Source organism: Coturnix japonica, chromosome 1 (assembly GCF_054131305.1).
Source record: "Coturnix japonica strain WE chromosome 1, WE-NBRP24, whole genome shotgun sequence".
Classification (NCBI taxonomy): Eukaryota; Metazoa; Chordata; class Aves; order Galliformes; family Phasianidae; genus Coturnix; species Coturnix japonica.
Window position 1 is genome coordinate 133421465 of NC_140663.1, and position 20332 is coordinate 133441796.

Genomic DNA, 20332 nt, shown 5'->3' on the forward strand with positions numbered 1-20332 from the left:
TGCTGGGACTAAACCAGATCACTGGCTGGAGCCATCAGAACAAAATCCTGTGTTCCAGGTCCAGGAATCTGCAGTGCTGAGAAGTCCAACCTTTTGATGTCCACCTCCCCAGCTGCATACAGCTGCTGAAGCCACAAAACAAAGGTTTGCTTCCCGCTGTGGCTGTACTCGATTAAGCATGTTCCTGTCACACGAACACAGCTAGACTACATGTTTCCAGACTGCATAAGGTATGACTAATCCATAATTTCACCTATTCTGAACAACTGGATTTACTCACTTCTGTTTTGTGCTAAATAGATACTAAAAGCTTCATTACAGCCGAGTTACAAAAGATCTCCTGCCCCCCGCTTTAGTTGGCTGAGATCAATTACAGTGCTGAAAGTCTGAAATTTGAAGGTCTTTTGAGAAGCTGCACAACTTCTGAAAAGCAGAAGGCAATGAGGAAGAAGAAGGAGGAAGAACAAAGAGGGTGCTCTTCTGCAGGACTGTGAAGCTGACGGGCAAGGGAAGACACAACATACAGTGCAAAACCTTGTTCTCCCTTCACGTCCCCTATCACTCACGCAGCTCTCCTCACAGGAATCTCCTAAAATACATGGCAGGCAGACCACAAACCTGGAAGATGTCAAGAAAGAAGCCTCTCTGAGATTTATGAGGTACTAACAGATTTAGGCTGCCATTTGCCAGGTGAGACATATACCGACTTGCACAGCCTTAGCACTCTACTATAAACACAATTATATTTTGTGCCTAGCTGTTAGCCTGAAGGATTTCTTATCTGTTGTTAAAAACATGCTTAAAGTGTCCTAAAGAAAGTATATGTAGTTTGGTTTCCATTCAGAAACACTAACTGTGCTTCCAGAGAGAAATGAATTTGCACTTTGCAGTATCATCCATTTATAGCTAAAGTATCTAGAAAATATTAAGAGCTGAGGTACGTTACTTCTCTTGAGAGAAACCGAGTGAGCTGAAACATGCAGAAAGCCTGAAACACGCTGGGAATCAATCATGAGGAAACCTCCAGCTTCAAATCTCTTTCCAGATAACAGCTTGGCCAGTCAGACCTCTCCTGCCCCTTGCCCTCTCTCTCTGGCATAAAACACTACCTTTCACGCCTTCCTATTGTGCTCTGCATGCAGGGTTTTGCCACAAAAGCAACAAACCAATCTGTTCTGATACTGCCTTGGGCTCAGCTGCTATTTCAGACACCCTGTAACTCCTGCAGTGGGTGGTGGTTTTCCTGTTCTGCACAAACCACCCACCGCCATGGAGCCTGGAGGAGATTGCCTTCACCCACTGTCCAAGCTGCCAGCTGAACAATGCTGACCACACAAACCTCTGCATAAAGCCACAGTTGGTTCCTACTGGTTGCTACGACAGGCTGGCAACAGAACAGTTGCCCACATTTTCCTTCCTGGGCAGCGGATAACAGTTAACAACAACTCTTAACGCAATCTGAAATACAACTGAGCAGCCTGCTGAACACCAAAGCTCAGTTTCTGATATACCTTCTGCTGTTGCATGAAAAGGTCACCTCTTCCATGAGATGCTGGCAGCGTTTGTCTGATGGTGTTCCATCTGTTTAGCTCCTCTTGGATCACCTTCTTGGGTCTAGTTGCCTTGGCTCAGTGATAACCCACTAACACCAACACAGACACCAAGACAACCTTTCAGTGACCCTCAATGATTTACAAAGAACAGCTCTGCCCTTCACCAAAGCACAGCTCCATCCAGAACACTGACACCAGGTAATTGATGTCCCACCTCATGTGGTAACACTGCATCACCGCAATGCATTGCCTCAAAGCAAAGCTGGAGAAGCATCTAGGAACACATCTCTACTCTAGTTCTTGGTACCTCCTCTTTTTCTCTCTCCTTGTCCCTGAGTGCTGCTAACTCTAAGAACATTTAGTGAAGAGCACCATTGCTTAGATTCCAAATACACAAAATGAAGCAGGTCTCCTTGGATGTTTCACTATTCAGTAGCTTCACGGTGCTAGAAGGGATCAGAACACATGACTCCAGACCATTCCACATCACATAATTTATTATTCCAAGCCCACTTTTGGCCACCTAGTTCAACTGGACAGAGAATGGCCATTAACAGTCATCATTTATAGTTTCCTATAAGCACTCAGAATCATGCTATTTCAGTCATGGGATCCACCACCAGCTACGTGCATTCTAGGCATAACAAATACCAGAAAAGCAGATTTCTTCAGTACGGCCATACATGTAGTTCAAACAGAAAATATTTGAAAACTCTCCTACAAAAGGAAGAACAGGCCAGTTTTTCCCCTCAGGCCAAAAAGCAGATCAGTACTTACCCTATTCAGTGCTTCTGTGCTTTCAACACCAGCTCTTCCCAGTTTAGTACAAACCTATAGTCAAACTCAGCCTTAACAACTTCCTCTGTATTACAGACCCTTTGAAGTTAATGTCAAGATATATTTGTCTGCTCCGGGTTTTTTTTTTTTCAGCCCCTGAAATTCCTTTCATGTTTCCCATTTCAGCAGCTTATGATCCTGGCATTTTTCAAACAAACCCTATGAAGGAATGGAATGCTGCACCAAGCTTCACAGCCCTCAGCAAGACCTACTCACCAGCAGGAAACTTCGCCGTGGCAGTTCACATTTTGCCTAACAGCAGACACGGTCTTGAAATGGAGTTTTTATGTACCACTGCCTGAAAGGTTATTTCAGAGGTAGTGACTCTCTTGCTCTATTTGCTTCTGTATACAGCATCTAGATTTTGCTCCTCTTATGCTGTTATATGCTCAACACAGAGCATCTACCAGGTGTCCTCTGCAATCAAGTCGTTCTTTCTCCCCCCCCCCCCCCGCCCTGTATTCAGATTCAGTGGGCAAGTCAGAGTGCCCTAACAAAGATGTTTTCCAGGGGAATTTGCTAAACCCTTCTGGTAACAGTATCAGAACAATGACTGCCATAAAATGACACCATTTTTAAACATGCTCCTTTGTGCGCTTCAGAATTCATTCAGCCAAGGAGTGAGACAATGAAGCCAACCACCAGCAGGGCTCCAACTGCTCAGCACAAGCCTGCAGTTTCCTAAGAGCTTAGTTAAGAAAAACATCTTTCAGAGACTATTGTCTCACCTAAACAAAAGGCTATTTAACTGCACTCTCATTTAACCCAAATGAGAAGCTACTGTCACACCAGGCGTGTTTGAGAGGGCCTGTGACTAGCTATAAATCATGGATGCCTATTCTGGGAACCACCGCCACAACAATGACAATCCCTTCTAGATCCAACCACAGAAGGAGAAAGTGCTGGAATCTTTGAACTGCTACAGGAGGTCAGCAGGCACATCTTTGCTAGGCTGCCCAACTTTTGGTATCAAATAGTATGCAAGCAAAAAATCTCACTACTGTAAAATAAAAGCTTGGAACCACAAGGGAGAAAAACTGGAGAAAGGAAGGTGAAGAAGGGCATGGGAAAAACTCCATGAAACTATATGACTTCCCATCAGATCACCAAGAGTATTCCTTCATTGCCCAACTTCACTGAGACCGGAGGGCAAAACAGCCCTGGACTATAAGGATGAACAGAGACTGACATGAGATTCTTTGTTTTCAGTCTTGCCTTGTAGAAGAAACCTCTAAAAAACACAGGGTAGAATCGATTTAGACACCAAACATAGTTTGGTCATGCTCACAAAAAGCCTTCCTAGCCCCTACAAAGGAAACTTGAGCTCAGGAGTATGAAGGGATCTGCTGTTGCTTATGTAAATGGCATTTTTGCTCTAACAGGTTTTAAAATAAACTGTCTGTTCCCTTCCTCAAAAAAGTTGAGGTTATCACAGCAAGGAGACAAGTAAAAAATAAACATGCCCACAACAGCCTACAGTTTCCAGGAATTGTGCTTGGAAGGATCTGCATCTCAGTTATTTTACTCACCCCCCAAGAAGTGAGGTGGCAGGAAATTCAAGTTCACATGTATAGGGGAAAGAAATCTCATCTGAATACACAATCAGCCACGCATCAAGTAGTCTGCAGAAGAAAATGAGGTGAAAGTCAAAAATAGGCACAAACGAGCACAGGTTTGTGCCTCTCATGATACTGAGCTCCCCAGACTAGGAGTAGAAGGAGAATTATCACAGGCCTTGCTTGGAAACAAATGGAGTATGAGTATCACAGAATCACAGAATCGTAGGGGTTGGAAGGGACCTCCAGAGATCATCGAGTCCAACCCCCCTGCCAAAGCAGGTTCCCTACACCACGTCACACAGGTAGGCGTCCAGGCGGGTCTTAAATATCTCCAGAGAAGGAGACTCCACCACCTCCCTGGGCAGCCTGTTCCAGTGCTCCATCACCCTCACTGTAAAGAAGTTCTTGCGCACATTCGTGCGGAACTTCCTATGCTGAAGTTTCATCCCATTACCCCTAGTCCTGTCCCCATGCACTACTGAAAAGCACATTTCATTTGAAAGGAACTATATTGAAAACACTATGATGTCCAAAACATCATCTTAAAAATGCATCAGAAAATGAAATAATAATAAAAAAAAAAACAAAACCCTCAAACATGATCACTATTTAAAACAAAATGATTTATTATGCAATGGAAAGATTAAGGTTTGGAGAACATAATATTTTTCAATCCAGTTGCTGTCAAATGTATTGAAATATTGAGGCAATCTATTAGGTGTCTAAAATACCCACCCATTTATAAAATGTCTTCAATCAGACAGCTGTAATTCTTTATGTATTTCAAGTGTTAACGTACATAATCCCAATTTTCTCCCATCTGATTATCTTGTTCACAGATTAAAAAAGGAAGAAGTAAAAGCTCCCCTGCTTTCCAAGCTGCCAAATGAATTTTCAATCCTGAGTTTACGGTAACCGTAAAAACCAGAACTTTATCCAATGTAAAGATACCAACATAGAGATCTAAAAAAATTAAGGGCAGCTCTCCTTTAGAACTTATATATTTTAATTGATTGTATGCAATGAAAAGGTGCATTTTTGACCTGCTTAGTTCGGCTGTCACTCATCCAAAGCTTCTCATTTAAGTGAAACTAACAGGTACAGGTAAGGCCCCTGCAGCAGTAATTAACTATGGTTCAAGTTTAATTTGCCAGCTTTATTCTTAACAGGATGTTTTTAAGAAAAGATGTTTAAATTATTTTTTATCTGCCCTGGAGTCAATCTGCTTCTTACCTTCCACAGCTGTGTCTCTTCCCAAGCTCTGTATTAAACTTTGCAGCCATCTCACATTGCTCATTTCAAGTTAATGTTTCCAAGCTGCTGCCTCCATACTGAAATAATTTGACTGGAAATCCTAGTGAAATACTAGAGAAGTGCTGCCAGCAATTGCAATCTGACCTCCCGTTACAACTTAAACATAAAAAGTTCAAACATTTCTCCTCTAGTTTTCTGATACTTTGCAAAAATCCTCATTCCAGCTGCCTTCACAGCTGGTAGCACAGAACAAGACAACGAACAAACATTTTGCTTTACAACCAGGAGAGTCCCAATCAATCGATGCACAAATAGTCCATAAGAATGAAGGAACCCTTCAGGAAAGGGGATGTTTCCCCAATGGTTTGGAAAGAAATCTTAATGCTTTTTGTGTTTCTGCTTCTGTGGAAACATGATTCAGTTTCTGCTTCTGGCATACTGGGGTGTATTAAAAAGAGCGTGTCCAGCAGGTCGAAGGAGGTGATCCTCCCCCTCTACTCTGCCCTGGTGAGGCCTCATCTGGAATATTGTGTCCAGTTCTGGGCTCCCCAGTATAAAAAAGACAGGGATCTCTTGGAAAGAGTCCAGCGGAGGGCCACTAAGATGGTGAAGGGCCTGGAGCATCTCCCCTATGAGGAGAAACTTAGGGAACTGGGTCTGTTTAGCCTTGAGAAAAGAAGGCTGAGAGGGTACTTGATCCAGGTTTATAAATACCTGAGGTGTGGGAGCCATAGTGGTGAGGCTGGTCTCTTTTCAGTAGTGCGTGGGGACAGGACTAGGGGTAATGGGATGAAAGTACAGCATAGGAAGTTCTGCACGAATGTGCGCAAGAACTTCTTTACAGTGAGGGTGATGGAGCACTGGAACAGGCTGCCCAGGGAGGTGGTGGAGTCTCGTTCTCTGGAGATATTCAAGACCCGCCTGGACGCCTACCTGTGTGACGTGGTGTAGGGAACCTGCTTTGGCAGGGGGGTTGGACTCGATGATCTCTAGAGGTCCCTTCCAACCTCTACAATTCTGTGATTCTTCTGCAGGGACTGAAGATGAAGTTGTGTGCTGCAGCATGAGCACCAGCCTTTCTGAATGATGGTGCAGAAAAGGAATGTCTCGAGAGGAGATATGATCATCCAGAAGAAAACAGGAAAAAATATGTGTTAGAAGACATCCTAGCAAGGGGCATGGGATTCTTCCCTCCCTGTTGCCCCTTCAAAAAAGACCACACAAAACATTTCTCTGCATAGAAAGGGACATTTTCTGCAGACATCAAGAGAAGGACCTACAGAGCAGTATTACCTTCTCAAGTACTTACACTATGAAAGTGAAGATGATGCCTGCGGTACCACCTGCAAAGTAACACGGGGAAGTATGAGCAATCCCTGGATAGCAAGCAAGCAGCCTGTTTACGCACAGCAACTCATACACAGAATGAAAGGCTGACACCAGGAAGTATGTTAAGTACTAGCTATGCTAAAGCGAACCCTAAACATGAGCCAGCTTATTTTCTAGCCTTGCAATAACTTTGATAAGCTCCCACCCTTCAGTGATTAGCCAAAAGCCATCCACAACTCTCCTGTGTTTGCTCTGATGAACCTCTTGTTTCATTCCCACTTACCAGACCTACACTGTGTTCTCCGTATCATTGCCTTAGAAAGTTCAGCTTCCAAGTGAATGACACTTCTCTTTCAGTGAGTCAAGTTTAAATAAAACTGCTAGTAAAACCACTGAGCTTATTACTAAACAAAGCAGACACAGTCATTGCCCTGGCATTTGCACCCTTCTTGCAACTAAGCACAAGTCTTGCAACTATTGCTACGAGCAGTTAGTCAGATTAAGGGAACACTAACTATACGTGCAGCTTCAGAAAGTCATGGCTTGGCTCACATCTGTCTGAAGTGCTTAAGATGGGGAAACCAATAAGCAGCAGCTACCTAACTATGAAGCTGATAGATATTTTAAGTTAAAAAATCAGGATTATTTTTATTACTGGAAGATACTTTTAAAAATGAAAAGTACGACCATTCCTTCCATGTAAAGTCTCTTCCCCTCAGTAAATTCCAAGCAAGAAAGACCTGCAGAGCAGCCAGACACAATACAGCTTTAAGGAAAAATAAATAATGTGCTGTTGCAGCCCTCGGCTTGCAAAGTTACTCTGACTTTCTGCATGCTCTGCAAAAACAAGCTGTCCTTTGGGCAGTTCTCTTAATGGATCCGTTCAGTAAGGAGCATTCAAAGTTGCATCTATCTAATAAAGAAAAATCAGTGGTCGTCTTAGTGAGGAGCATGTACTGCCAGGCAGCAGAGAACCTCTGATAACAGATACAGGGAACAGTGGCACCTTCCTCAATTCCACTAGCAAGGTCAAGCTTGCTTGAAGGCTCTTAGACTGCTCGGAGGTATGTAAATGAACTCCTTGTTAGAGGCAGTTCTTTAACAACAAGTCTGATGCTTTAAATTTTTCATAATCTTAACACATCTCTAATGTCATCTGTGCTCCATGTCAGTACGTTGTTCCCCTTTTTACCTCCAGCATATCCAAGAAATAACAAGATGCACTTCTGCCATCAACCTTCAGCCCAGAAAACAGAGACATGCTGACCAAAATAGGTCACCGTGGATCTATGCCTCACTAACACAGATAAAATGACTACGTCTGTGCTAACAAAAGGGAACCTTGAGGTTATTAATCACAGTCCGCTTTAGCTCAGCGTAAAAATAACACATAACTCCATTTCCAAGAGAAAAAGCAGCACAGACTGTTTTCTATTAAAAGAAAAATAGTTGCTCGAGCAGAAATATTAACAACCAGAAGCCAAGAAAGAGACTGACAGATCTAATGATCCAGTAACTAGGTTACACGTGATCCTTCCGAAAGCCAATTAGCAAAAAGCCCCAGCAGTGCCCAGGCAGGGCTCCTTCTGCAGGTAACAACCCCTATGCCAATGCTGGGCAACCCCGAGCAGAACAAAAGGGAACAGGAACAGCAAGGAACCAACCATTCAAAGGGGTACACAAAGGATGTGGTCTGAAAGTCAAATAGGAAGTCTGAAGATGGAGGAGGAATCCGAGAAGTTTTACAAAGGCCAATTTACCAGAAGGAAAAAATCCCCAACAGTAACATCGTAAACTACATGGAGTAGAGTGTTTCGTTTTGTTTTGTTTTTCTTTTAATGGAAGCAGTGGTATTTATGACATCTGAAAGAAGCCTGTATAAAAATATCAGCCCTTATAGGGAGCAACCTTGAATCAGCTTTTGGATACGCAAAAGACAATTCAGGATGACTGCCAAAATTCCTACAAAGACTGGCTCAAGTTTGCAGTTCCCCAAAACTTGGGTTCAGCGCTGAAATACAGCCCTGCAGGCAACGGGAAGGAGAAGCAGGAACCTCACTCTACAAACTGCTGAACACAAATTTAAATAGATAATATCAGTGGTAATTAGCAGTCACAATATAACATCCGGCCTACTGCACAGTTAAAGATACATGGTTACTCTTCAAGGTTAAGCAATAGGAAAAAATATTGACTAGTGAATCTATGGAAAAATGAGATGGATTTCTCTCAGTGGAAAAACAAATGATCAAAAAAAAATCAACCATGATCAGAGACATCACCACCCAGCTTCTCTTGACAGCTGGTAACTGCTCCACATCCAGTGCATGTGCAAGAACAACAAGGTGTATTGAGAACTTGCATGATAACGCGCAGCACTGAACCATCAAAACCTCAGACAAGCCTTTGAAGATTTGCATTCTTTACTTACTGTTAAGAAAGCAGGAAGAAGAACAGAAAAGGAGAAGCGTTCAAAACTCACAGAGCTACACTTGTTGAAGATGTAGAACAGCCAACAGGTTCCAGGCTCTACACCAACAACTGCTTTGGCTGTCAGCTTACTGAAACTTTACCAAAAACTAACAGGGAACTTACAGGGAACTTACACCCAGGAGGGGAGTAAACTCTTCGAAAGGGCTGACAATAGCAGGACACGGGGAAATGGTATTAAGTTAAAAGAGGGAAGATTTAGGTTGGATGTTAGGGGGAAGTTCTTTACTAGGAGAGTGGTTAGGCCCTGGAACAGGCTGCCCAGGGAGGTTGTGGATGCCCCGTCCTTGGAGGTGTTCAAGACCAGGTTGGACGGGGCCCTGGGCAACCTGATCTAGTAAATGTGTATGTTTGGTGGCCCTGCCAGGCAGGGGGGTTGGAACTACATGATCCTTAAGGTCCCTTCCAACCCGGGTCACTCTGTGATTCTGTAACAGCGTATCTTTCCACCTCATTTGTCTCATCAATAGAAAAGGCTTACACAGATATTATGGTCAAACACTACAAAAGGCTGTCACAGATGGTAAGTGTATGGGAAAAAAATGCACAGGAAACAAAACTGTGTGTAGAATCCAAGAAGGAAAAGCAGGTAAATATTATACACATAATCAGTACCACCAGGTTTCGAGAACACCGAACAACTCTTACTATCTGAAAATCTCATTAAAAGCACCAACAGAACCCTCCTTTGTTAAAGTTTCGATCTGAATTATCGAGTGTTATAATTATTTGCCTTCTATTTCAAGAAGAAAAGCCGTATGCTTGTTAATTTCCAGCGATCAAATACATTCCCTAATCTCAGTCTTGCAGTTACAATGGTATTTGGTGTATTTTTGCTCACAAATAGTCATTAAAACTAACACAAGGTAATGCCTCTTCTCAGGCCTTCTGGCAGCAGCACACATGATGGGCAGGAGAGAATCACAGAATTGTAGAGGTTGGAAGGGACCTCTAGAGATCATCAAGTCCAACCCCCCTGCCAAAGCAGGTTCCCTACACCACGTCACACAGGTAGGCGTCCTGGCGGGTCCTGAATATCTCCAGAGAAGGAGACTCCACCACCTCCCTGGGCAGCCTGTTCCAGTGCTCCGTCATCCTCACCGCAAAGAATCTCAACTTACCTTATGCTCTTCTCTCACCTTCAAAAAAATTCAACTCCATTACCAAATCAGAAAAAAGAAACGTGCTACTAAACCAGAGAGTACAGACACATGAGAATTCTGAGGTGGGGAAGGAAGGGAGAAATAAAGGGGAGACAGAAAAAAACATGTGCAAAGCAATAGGCTCAAACACCCTGGGGCATATATTGCCATGCAACTTTAATACATAAGCAGAGCTCCCTTCCAATGATGCATTAAGCACCCCGCCGCAGCCAGGTGAGGGTGCAGGGAAAGCAGGCAGTGAGCAGGCAGCCTTTAGCCCCAGCTTGGCAGAGAACTGCTCCAGCACAAGCACCCTGCTTTACAACTCCTTTCCTATGACCACACGACACACATACAAGACAAGGTCCTCCAGACAAGCACCCTCGATGCTGCGATTCCTTGCCCTGTCCCTACAGCATGAGGAATATGATTAAACTTTCCCAACAGGAGAGCACTAAACGCACACTATAATTTAAACAAAACTATGCTGATGATCTCGGTGCAATTACTTCCGATTGGTTTGAGTCTTTATTGTCCCTCGGAGCTCTGAGCTTCACAGATAAAAAGGATCCGGCCTTACTGGAGGAATACCAAAGAATGAGTTACGAAACCTTCCTTAAACACTTCCAAAGTGACCCAACTAGCTTTTCTTCCTGACAGGGTTCCAATTAAATTTAGCCTGGAAGTCTAATGAAAAAACAGCCTTTTCCAAGACTTACCATAAACAAGCTAGCTAATGCTTAGAATAAATGCAGCCATTGGTTAACGCACACACAAATTACAAATTGCTGCAGCGTATTTTATTTCACATGAGTCAGGCAGTGCCAAAAGTCTTCAGGAAACTTTTCCCCGGCTGCTATCATATAATCCAACCCTCCAGCACTTCAGCCTTTCCAAACTTGAGCCAAGCTGTTGCTTGATTGCAAAAGGAAACATGCACACGAGCACAGTTGGGTTGCTTGCTGTGATTTGGATATTGTATGGGAAACGAAAAGCAGATATTCTTAATCTGCTCCTGGGAATGCCTCTACAAGAAAAGAAAAACTGGAGTTACTCACAAATATCCTCTAAGTCCTATTAAATGTTATCAGGTTGGTTGTATAATTAATTTCCAGATATTAATTTCATTAGGCTCAACCTACTTGCAATGGCCAGACCTATTATTCTGATTAATTTTCTCTTCCATGTCTCCAAATCACATTTTCCTTGCCAAGCTGGAACTCTTCTCCGATCCCATTCTCTAAAAGACACCCTGCTCCGAGCTTAACCCAGAAAAGCCAATAATGCAAAGCCCTACAATTTCTAGAAGCAGTTTGCATCTTCCTGCAGATGAACGCATAGATGTGGAGCTACCATTTTCCCTTCCCTTCAGTCTTTCCTGAAGGACAGGCAACCAGAAACATCCTCAATAACACAGATTTCTGCAGAGATTCCAAGCCAAGAGATGAAGACGGAGCACTGGAACAGGCTGCCCAGGGAGGTGGTGGAGTCTCCTTCTCTGGAGATATTCAAGATCCGCCTGGACGCCTACCTGTGTGACGTGGTGTAGGGAACCTGCTTTGGCAGGGGGGTTGGACTCGATGATCTCTAGAGGTCCCTTCCAACCCCTACAATTCTGTGATTCTGTGGTTTTTATTCTTTTCCATATACACCTGAATCTTCTTGAATATATAGACTGAGCAGTGAGCTTGCCGTTGGATTTTTTTTCTTTTATAATTGGAGGAAAATGAAAAGTCTACTGCTTGGCTGCAGAAAAAGAAAACACTTCTGAATTCACCCTTCTCATTGTATGCACAGATAGACTTATCCCACTCCACCAGGGCACTGATCTAATTTTTCAGTCATACACTTGCCGTGTGCTGCCATTAGTCCCTGGCTCTCCTCCATCACATACTCTTTCTTCATTCAGGAAGACAGGACTGGCTTCCCTGGGTCTGGTTCTCTCAAGCAGAGAGCTGCCATCAAGTGTCATTTGCTTGTCCATTGCTTCGCATGATCCTTGAAGCGTTATCACAACCAGAGACTGCTCCAGTGCTTTCTCTGGTGCCTTAACACGCAGTCACTGCACACACCATTACAGGAGGAATGCTCACGTTCAAGGTATTGCCTGACAGACATTTTCTTAGCTTGGGCTCTAAAACATTCCTTGATGTACACTTCAGACGGTGGACAATCGGACATGAATTCCACATGGACTCTCTGCCCCTACCCCACAGCTCTGCTGATTAATGGGATAGAAGTGCCATTACACAACATGCTCACAGTCAACAAACACCAGAGCTAGGAAAGGTTAGTTTCTAACAACACAATGTTCTTCCTACAGCAGCTGCTGCACCAACCAGCCCTTCCTCACCTTTCTCCTGACACCATCCCCTCTTCTCATTGCACATTTAGGGGATGAGAAATTGCCACCTACGTGCCTACTGGGAAATTCTTCTCTTCCAAGCCCATTTCTGATTCACTCATTTAGGCAAACCGACCCCATGTCATTGGATCCGTTCTATTTGCAACTTGTTTCACAGTTCAAATATTATTAGCAAACGCGAAGCTGTGAGCAGGACTTCATTATAGTGCCTTCTAAAACCCTTTTGATATTCACATGGCAGAGCCGCTCGCCCTTCTCTCCACCAGAATACTATCACACCATCTGCTATCTCTTATTTATTTATTTACTACTGAGGCACTGCGAGGATATTTTCTGCTACCTTCAGGTTCAATGTTTATTGAATCATAGAATCATACGATCATTACCGATCGTATATCTTAGGAGCCCTCTCCTTTCTGCTCATTTTCTATTTCTCTTCATGGGTTCTAATAGTTTATTTTTCCTGGTACGGACAATTACACTCAACATTTCAAAGGACACCAGGGGTAAAAATGCCTCTGCATCAGAACACGAAACAGTTCTATTTTACACATTGCATTAATTAATTCAGCTAAACTGTAAAAAAAAAGAAAGCTAATGAACACTAGTTACAACCGCACAGTCATAGAGTTCACCTTCTGATATGCATATGGCGACGCCTCAGTTCAAAAAAGCAAGAAAAACATGGAACGTTTAACATCTTCAAGGTAAATATGTCTCACAAACACAGTGCTAAACAGATTTTCAGGATGAATTTCCATGAAGACGGGAGCTGAAGTCTCCAAACAGAGGCTGCAGATTGCTTCCATGGGGGTTATTCTTGCAGGTTCACGTGAAGAGGGTAACTTCTACAACACACTCCAACTACTCAGTACATGAATCACAGAATCATAGAATTACCCAGGTTGGAAAAGACCTTGAAGATCAAGTCCAACCGCAGCCTAACCAGTACCCTAACTCTAAAAACCCTACACTAAATCGTATCCCTGAGCACCACATCCACACGGCTCTTAAACACAACCAGGGATGGCGATTCAACCACCTCCCTGAGGAGCGTTAAGTTACACAGACTCCTAAACCTCTGAAAGGTCCAAGAACTGAAACTCCTTTCCATGCTTTCCCATTAATATTTGCCACATTGTTTAGGGGCTAAACACTAACTTGGAAAACAAGAAAACTCTTCTAAGCGGGTAAAAAAAAAAAAAAAAAAAGAAAAAAAGAAAAACCACAGTAATTTCTGCAGACTCTTACAAGATCTTTACCTTCCCGTTTAGTCTTGATGTTTGAGAAAATACCCTCAGGCAAGACAAACTAAACAAATAATTCTTTTCCTTAATCTGAAAAAGACACCACTATTCTGCACCACAGTAAGAGCCAGCCAGACCCTTCTCAGTTGTAACCACTGTTATTGCAATCATAAGACTGCAGAGAATTAACAAAATAAAGCCAAGCCAAAAATCATTTCACCCTGATGGCGTGGCACAAGCGGCAGCAAACTCCTGGATAATTCATGGCAGGCTGAAAGAGAAATGAGAGAGAGGAAGGAAAGAACAGAAAGGAATCCATCTCCTCCACCCTAAACACACCTGTGTTGCCTTCCCACCATCACAGGAAGAGCACGGCAGCAGGAAGAGGTTCCAGATACCTGCTGTGTTCCAAGCAGTGGGAAGCCTGGCTCCAACAGGGCAGGGAGTTGTACCCCCACAGACTCTCTTGTCCTCTTTAAAAGAGGTTTATTTTTACAATTCATTTTCACTTACATATTAATGTCAGGGAAAATAACTCCCGTATTACTCAGCTTTAAAGCCTGCTCAGAATTTTTACCCCTCTTTGCGTAAGACCGCTTGAAACTCACCTCGGAAGGGAAAAAGGCCATTACCAAAGACATATTCACTATATCATACTACTTAAACGCAGCCTTCCCTGAACTTTCAGGCCAGATTCACCACCACACAAACCTGCTGAACAGAACACCTCATTATTCCAACATGTGTGAGCAAAGCGATAGGGAGTTTCTCAGTAAAACTGATAAGGAGAGACATAAAAGACTAATGAGCCGGCTGTCTGCTCCACTGCTGGGCTAGCCAAGGTCTGCCAGAGCACCTTCAGCATTGTTCCATTGGGAGACAGACATTGGGACACGACCAAAAATAACATTTAGAGATGTATGGGAGAAACGAACACAAGGTCTGCAGCTCGACCGTTTAATGCAGGCATGGAAAGAAATTATATGAGAGAGGAAAATCAGCAGAAAAAACACGTGATGCAGAGTAGAAAGAGCCAATTAAACGTACACAGGTTACTGAGCAGCACAACCCTCCTTGTGCTGTTTGATCACCAGCCCAGTGCCACATCTGCTGCTGAAATAAACTGACAAATCTCCTTGTGACCTGTGCCTGTGGTACAAGTGACTGGAAATAAGGGTCTCTAGATAAGGAGATATAGTACTGAAGCATCTAGAGAGAAGGACATATATGAGGAGTGGCTGAGGTCCCTGTGTGTGCTCAGTGCAGAGCAGAGGAGCTGATGGCGGCTTCAGCTCCTCACAGGGAGCGGAGGGCAGCGCTGAGCTCTGCTCTGTGTGACAGCGATAGGGAACAGCATGGAGCTGTCATGGGAGGGGCAGTTGGGGGTCAGGGACAGGGTCTGCACCACAGGGCGGTGGGCATGGAACGGGCTGCACAGGGCTGTGGGCACGGCCCTGAGTGCTGGAGTTCATGGAGCATCTGGACACTGCTCTCAGATGTAGGGTCTGGATTTTGAGTGGTGCTGTGTGGAGCCAGGAGTTGGACTCCATGGTCCTTATGGGTCCCTTCTGACTAGAGATATTCTGTGAGTCTATGAGTGACCACTGTCAGTGAGCATCAGCCAGACAGCAGGGCCCACCGTACTCCCACCACTGGGAGCAGAGGAGCAGCAGGCTTCAACAACACCCACTTTGTAAGCTGGGATAGAAAACCCAGGCAACAAACACATTGCCTTACACTAACATACCAGCCAGCCCCGCACCAGTTCCTCACACCCAGCAAACAAATGTGCATTGTGAGGCCACCTTCAGCCATGAATCTCCAGTATCCAAACTCCGTGACTTGAGTTTGATGCTCTTCGTTCCACTCTACATAGCAGCGCCAAAACAGATGCCTAACTTCCAAGGGCTTGTTAGAGAAATCGTGATTCCCTCTGAGATCAACAGAAAACAGCCCGCTGGCACCTCCGTGAATTTCACCAACAGGGCTTCATTTTGTTTGAATAGCAACAGAGCCGCCATTCTTTTTCACTAAGCCCTTTTTTAAACACCCAAACATTAAAAATAATTTCCACAACTTATGTATCCGGATTTTAAAAGTCGTTTCAGACTCCACATCTCAAATCCCCCCAAAAAGACGCCTCATATTTTCCTCTCTCCTAATATTTAATCAACTTCATTTCATTACAGACCAGCCTGAAGAGCTCATAACGCTGCAATTGATTACAAACAAGATAGCGCCCACATCTGACGAAGGCTGACCTAAATTGTCTGTCTCGTCTATATTTCTGCAGGGCAAATTTACTGACATTTTGTGCAAATTCCAAGCTGGCTGAGCCCAATGACCTTTTATACCCCTGTAATTAGTCTTCCGCGCCTTTACAAGCAGAAAAGCAGTCACTCCTTTTCTCCCCCTAAGTCCAGCTGTAAACTACAAACTTCACGGCCTACTCAGCACCTACAGTCAGTCAAGCATTGGCAAAAACAACAAAACCCACTGTAGAAAATACACAGATTGTCACCTTTCAAGGTCACGGAATCAAGTCTGGAAAGGCTCTTTTCAGACAAACACACCAGCTTCCAAAAGAAGAAACAGAACTAGTGAGGCAAGTTGGTGGAAAACGTCAATAAATGGGATTTTTATCATGCTGTTCCCTACAGCAGGTCACACAAGAGAGTGTCCAGGTGGGTCTTGAATATCACCAGAGAATGAGACTCCACAGGCCCCCTCTTAGAAATCTCAGCCCATGAGGAAGCCAATGACTTAATGCAAAGATATTCTGAGGCAAACAGTGCAGCTCCATCACAGAACATATATAACCTAAAAAGCTGTTCAGCAGCATCAAGAATTTTTGTGGTTTCTTTTTTTATTAGATGCTAGTTCTCATCATATATGAATTTCTTAAGCAAAGGCTTGCATTTGTTTCTTATGTTAATCTCAATTCAGCAGGGAAAATTTACTGAGCAGTTCTATACATTTACAATTCTGTCTGAATTTTAATGCAGAAATACATCTCCTAGAGCAAGTCTTTTCTTACTTAAACCATCACATTTAAATGGCAGTTCCCCTTCGGTCATTCATCATCCGTGATTTTCTTCCACAAAATTTGGTTACAAGTAGCCAGTTTTAGGACACTGATTACGCAGAGACTGATGAACTGTGTCAGCTTCGGAAATAAAGGGATTTCTGATCTGAAATGCAGCCATTGAACACAAGACAGGCTCTGGTGCTACACTTTCAGTCTCCCACCAACTCCTGACAACGTCAAGTCGCGTGTTGCTACATGTGTCAAACATTCTGCCCTTGTTGATAAACTCTTCTCATTTATTTGGCTTGTTCAAGAAAATGGTGTAGAAGAGCGCAATTTCAGTGGCCGTTCATAAGGTGGTGCAAAAAAACCAAGCAGAGAAATGCAGTTTCCTGACCCCTTCCCACGAAAATGGCAGCAGCCCCGCTGCCAACAGCTCCTTCCACAGCTAAATCTGAGCTTCAGTCTGCAGGGAAAAGAAGAACTCGGTGTTTGGGTGGACGCAGCATCGTTTCAACTTTCAGAAATAGCAGTCACGGCTCGACATGTCACATACAAACCCTGACCCTTGCTATTGCCAAAGGAAAGCAAGAGGCTGAAGTGTAGTGGGAGCACTGAGCAGGAAGGCTGTGGGGATCCCAGCCCATAGCCACATCCATGCAGGTGGAACTCAGTGCCTGGAACATTAACTCAAACACACACACACAGAGTGGATTCACTGCTTTCCTCCTGGCTTCTGGATGGCTCTGAGCCGGACACCACATCCATAAGTACAGAAAGGAGGGGAGAACGAAATAATGATTAAGAAAGAAGGAAAAAAGAAGAAGAAATAAAGAAAGATCTTAATTCAGATGAACGTTTGGGACTTTGTTCATGCTCGGGGCTTTGCTTAACCGGGCTGCTGGAGAGCGTTATTGCGGTTGGCCCGGCTCCAGCGTTAACTGCTCTCTGTGCGCTCAGACTGGAAGCAGCACCCGGAGCGAGAGTCAAAGTATCCGGGGGACAGCAAAACCAGGGCCCAATGGTGGTTTGGATTAAGCCAAAATCTCTTCCCACTCTGCTGCAGGGTCAGCCGGTGCTCTGCAGCAGGAGGAGGGCTGGGGCTGAGGAGAGACAGGCAGCGCGTTTCATTTATTTCATGCCAGCAACCGAGTAAATCCGGGAGAAAAAAAGAAACACACACAAAAAAAAAGGCTTCACAGAGTTTGCGTGCCCTTTAAAAAAATAAATAAATAAAAACACACACAAAAAAGTGGAGGCACAAAAGGCCTAACTACAGGCGGGCTGCCGCTCTGGAAATAAACTTCTGCCTGCTCACAACTCTGCTGCCGGCTCCTCAGCCCGCACACGAGGCCACGGCGGAGGCTTCGCAGAGCCCCGGCCGCGCCGTGACCCGCGGAGGGCAGCGTTCCCCGGGCGGCCGCTACCGACCCCGCCGCTCGGAGAAGCGGGGCAGCGGCTCCGGCTCGCTCTGCCCCCCCGGCCCGAGGGGGCTCCGCCGCCTCTCCGCCCCCCTCGGCAGGAGCCGGCCGCCGGGAGCGGAGGAGCGGCCAAAGGGAAAGGCGGGCTGCCCCCGGGGCTCCGGCTCCCGGCTGTTGGGACGACCAAAGGCACCAAGCCGCCCGGCCGCCCCCGCTGCCCCGAGGCCGGGCGCAGTCCGGACAGCGGGCGGCTGCCTCTCGGCGCGGTGCCGCCCCGCGGCTTACGGCGCTAATGGGATTACGCCGGGCCGAGCGGTGCCCGCCGCTGTCACCGCCCGGGGAGGGTCGCTCCCCGCCGCCCACCCCGCAGCCCCCGCCGCGCTGCCCGCCCGGCCCCATTGTTCGCCGTGCCGTCCTTACCGTGCGCGGGGCTGGGGCTGCCGGCTCTCCTCGCTGCGGCTGTTGCAGGGGCAGTGGCGCTCGGCCGCCGGAGGTCCGAGCCATTAAAAGCTCCGCGGGGAGGAAGGGGAGAAGAAGGCGGCGGCGGCGAGTGAAGGAGGGCGGCGGGGGGCTGGAGGGAGCAGGGTCGCCATGTCTGGCTTCCAGCACGGGGAGCCCACCCGGCCGGGCGCAGAGAAGGGAGGCGGCTGCCGCCCGCGGACCGGGGAAGCGGGAACTGGACGCCGGGCAGAGCGGCCGCGCCTCCCCTAACCCTGCCCCCTCCCGGAGGGGGAGCCGCGGGCGGGAGGAGGCGGCCGACAGCCCCCTCCAGCGTTCACAGGCGGTGGATCGCCGTGGCCGCCCGTCTCGGCGCTACCCGCGGCCGAGGGAGCGGAGCGCCGCCGCCCGGATACCTGGCGGCCGCCTAGGGGTGGATGTGAGAGCCGGCGGTCCGGGCAGGGTCCGCCCTCCCGCCCCATGGAAGTAGGGGATGTCGCTGCCCCTTTCTGTGCCCTGTGGGACCGTGCTGGTACGAGGCTTGAGTAGAAAGGTTGCTTCTATTGCTCTGAGAGCCGGCTCGCTTCGTTCTGCGTTAGGTGACGGCAATTCCCCGGACAGAATTCAACAAGTGGCTGCCTCTCAAACACACTTCTTGTATGGTGGTCTCTCAGCCCACGTACAGCGGCAAGCTGGGGACTGTGCCTCTCCCAGAGCACAAGCACCTCTATGCCACACATTCATCTCCTCAGAGAAGTTCTGGAGCTACGGCCAAAAGGCTCCCAGTACACTTAGGAGCAGCTCTTAAAACACCACTATGTTTAACTTAAGCCTTAGGAATTGCAACTTTTTTGGCCTTTTCCTGTATTTTACCCAGCATTATTTTCCCAAAGAAGTCTGGTGGGATAGAGCACAGCGCTGAGCAGTGCAGGGGAAACACTTCAGGCCTTACAGGTTCCCTTACTAACTCAGGAGGGAGCAGTGAACTGAGTGCGTATTTATAAAGTAACCCTTCTCAGCGTTCAGCATCTGTACACCATTTGAGGAACCCAATGTGAGAACACCGCAAACACTTTCTCCTTTAAGCTGTGCCTTTGCTTAACCCTCTAAAGACAAATCCCTCTACTGTCAGCAGTGGTGCCTCTGTGCACAAACACCTCACAGCAGCCACCTTGGTGTAGCTGCAGCGATGCGCCAACCAACCTTCTGAGAGCCATTTATTTTGTCAGCTCCCAGACCTCAAGCAAAGCACATGGGGAACTGACTGAAAGGCTGGAAATTGTCCTTAGCTGTCAACACTTGATAAGAGTGTAACTGTTGTTATTCTCTGCAGACTTTTTCCACACAAAACTTCTTGAAAAGCAGCTGAATTGAGAAAAATGATTCTAGTTTGGTCATGTTTTTGAAAGGAAAAGTAAGCCCTGTCTGCATCCACTGGCACTGAAGAACTGGATTTCAGATTAACCAAAAGCCAATGGGCACCATTGTTCAACTCTGCTTTACCCAAGGAGCGGAAAGGAAGGCTTTAGTTGAAAGGGTTCTCATATCTTGAGAGCCTGCCCGTGTGCCTCCTGCTGCCCTAATAGAAATGTATTTCAGCTACCTCTTTTATCTACGTAATTCTTTTTTTTTCATAAACATTCCACAGATATTTTCCCTGGAGTTTGAA

The 20332-nt window shown here is 45.8% G+C and overlaps 1 protein-coding gene across 14 annotated transcripts in view; it reads right to left on the reverse strand.

Moving 5' to 3' along the window:
• FARP1 (FERM, ARH/RhoGEF and pleckstrin domain protein 1) overlaps positions 1 to 18903 on the reverse strand; it is a 195574-nt gene extending 176671 nt beyond the window's left edge. For 7 of the 14 annotated variants that reach the window (XM_085535943.1, XM_085535939.1, XM_015851538.3 and 4 more), the window contains exon 1: positions 18646 to 18903. The gene's annotated coding sequence lies outside the window, so the exon portion shown is untranslated. Of the gene's footprint in view, positions 1 to 2330; positions 2423 to 3919; positions 4013 to 18645 lie in introns of those variants that run through there. The other 7 variants (XM_085535944.1, XM_085535940.1, XM_085535937.1 and 4 more) reach the window with 3 other exon arrangements.
• Between the last annotated feature and the right edge of the window lie 1429 nt (positions 18904 to 20332).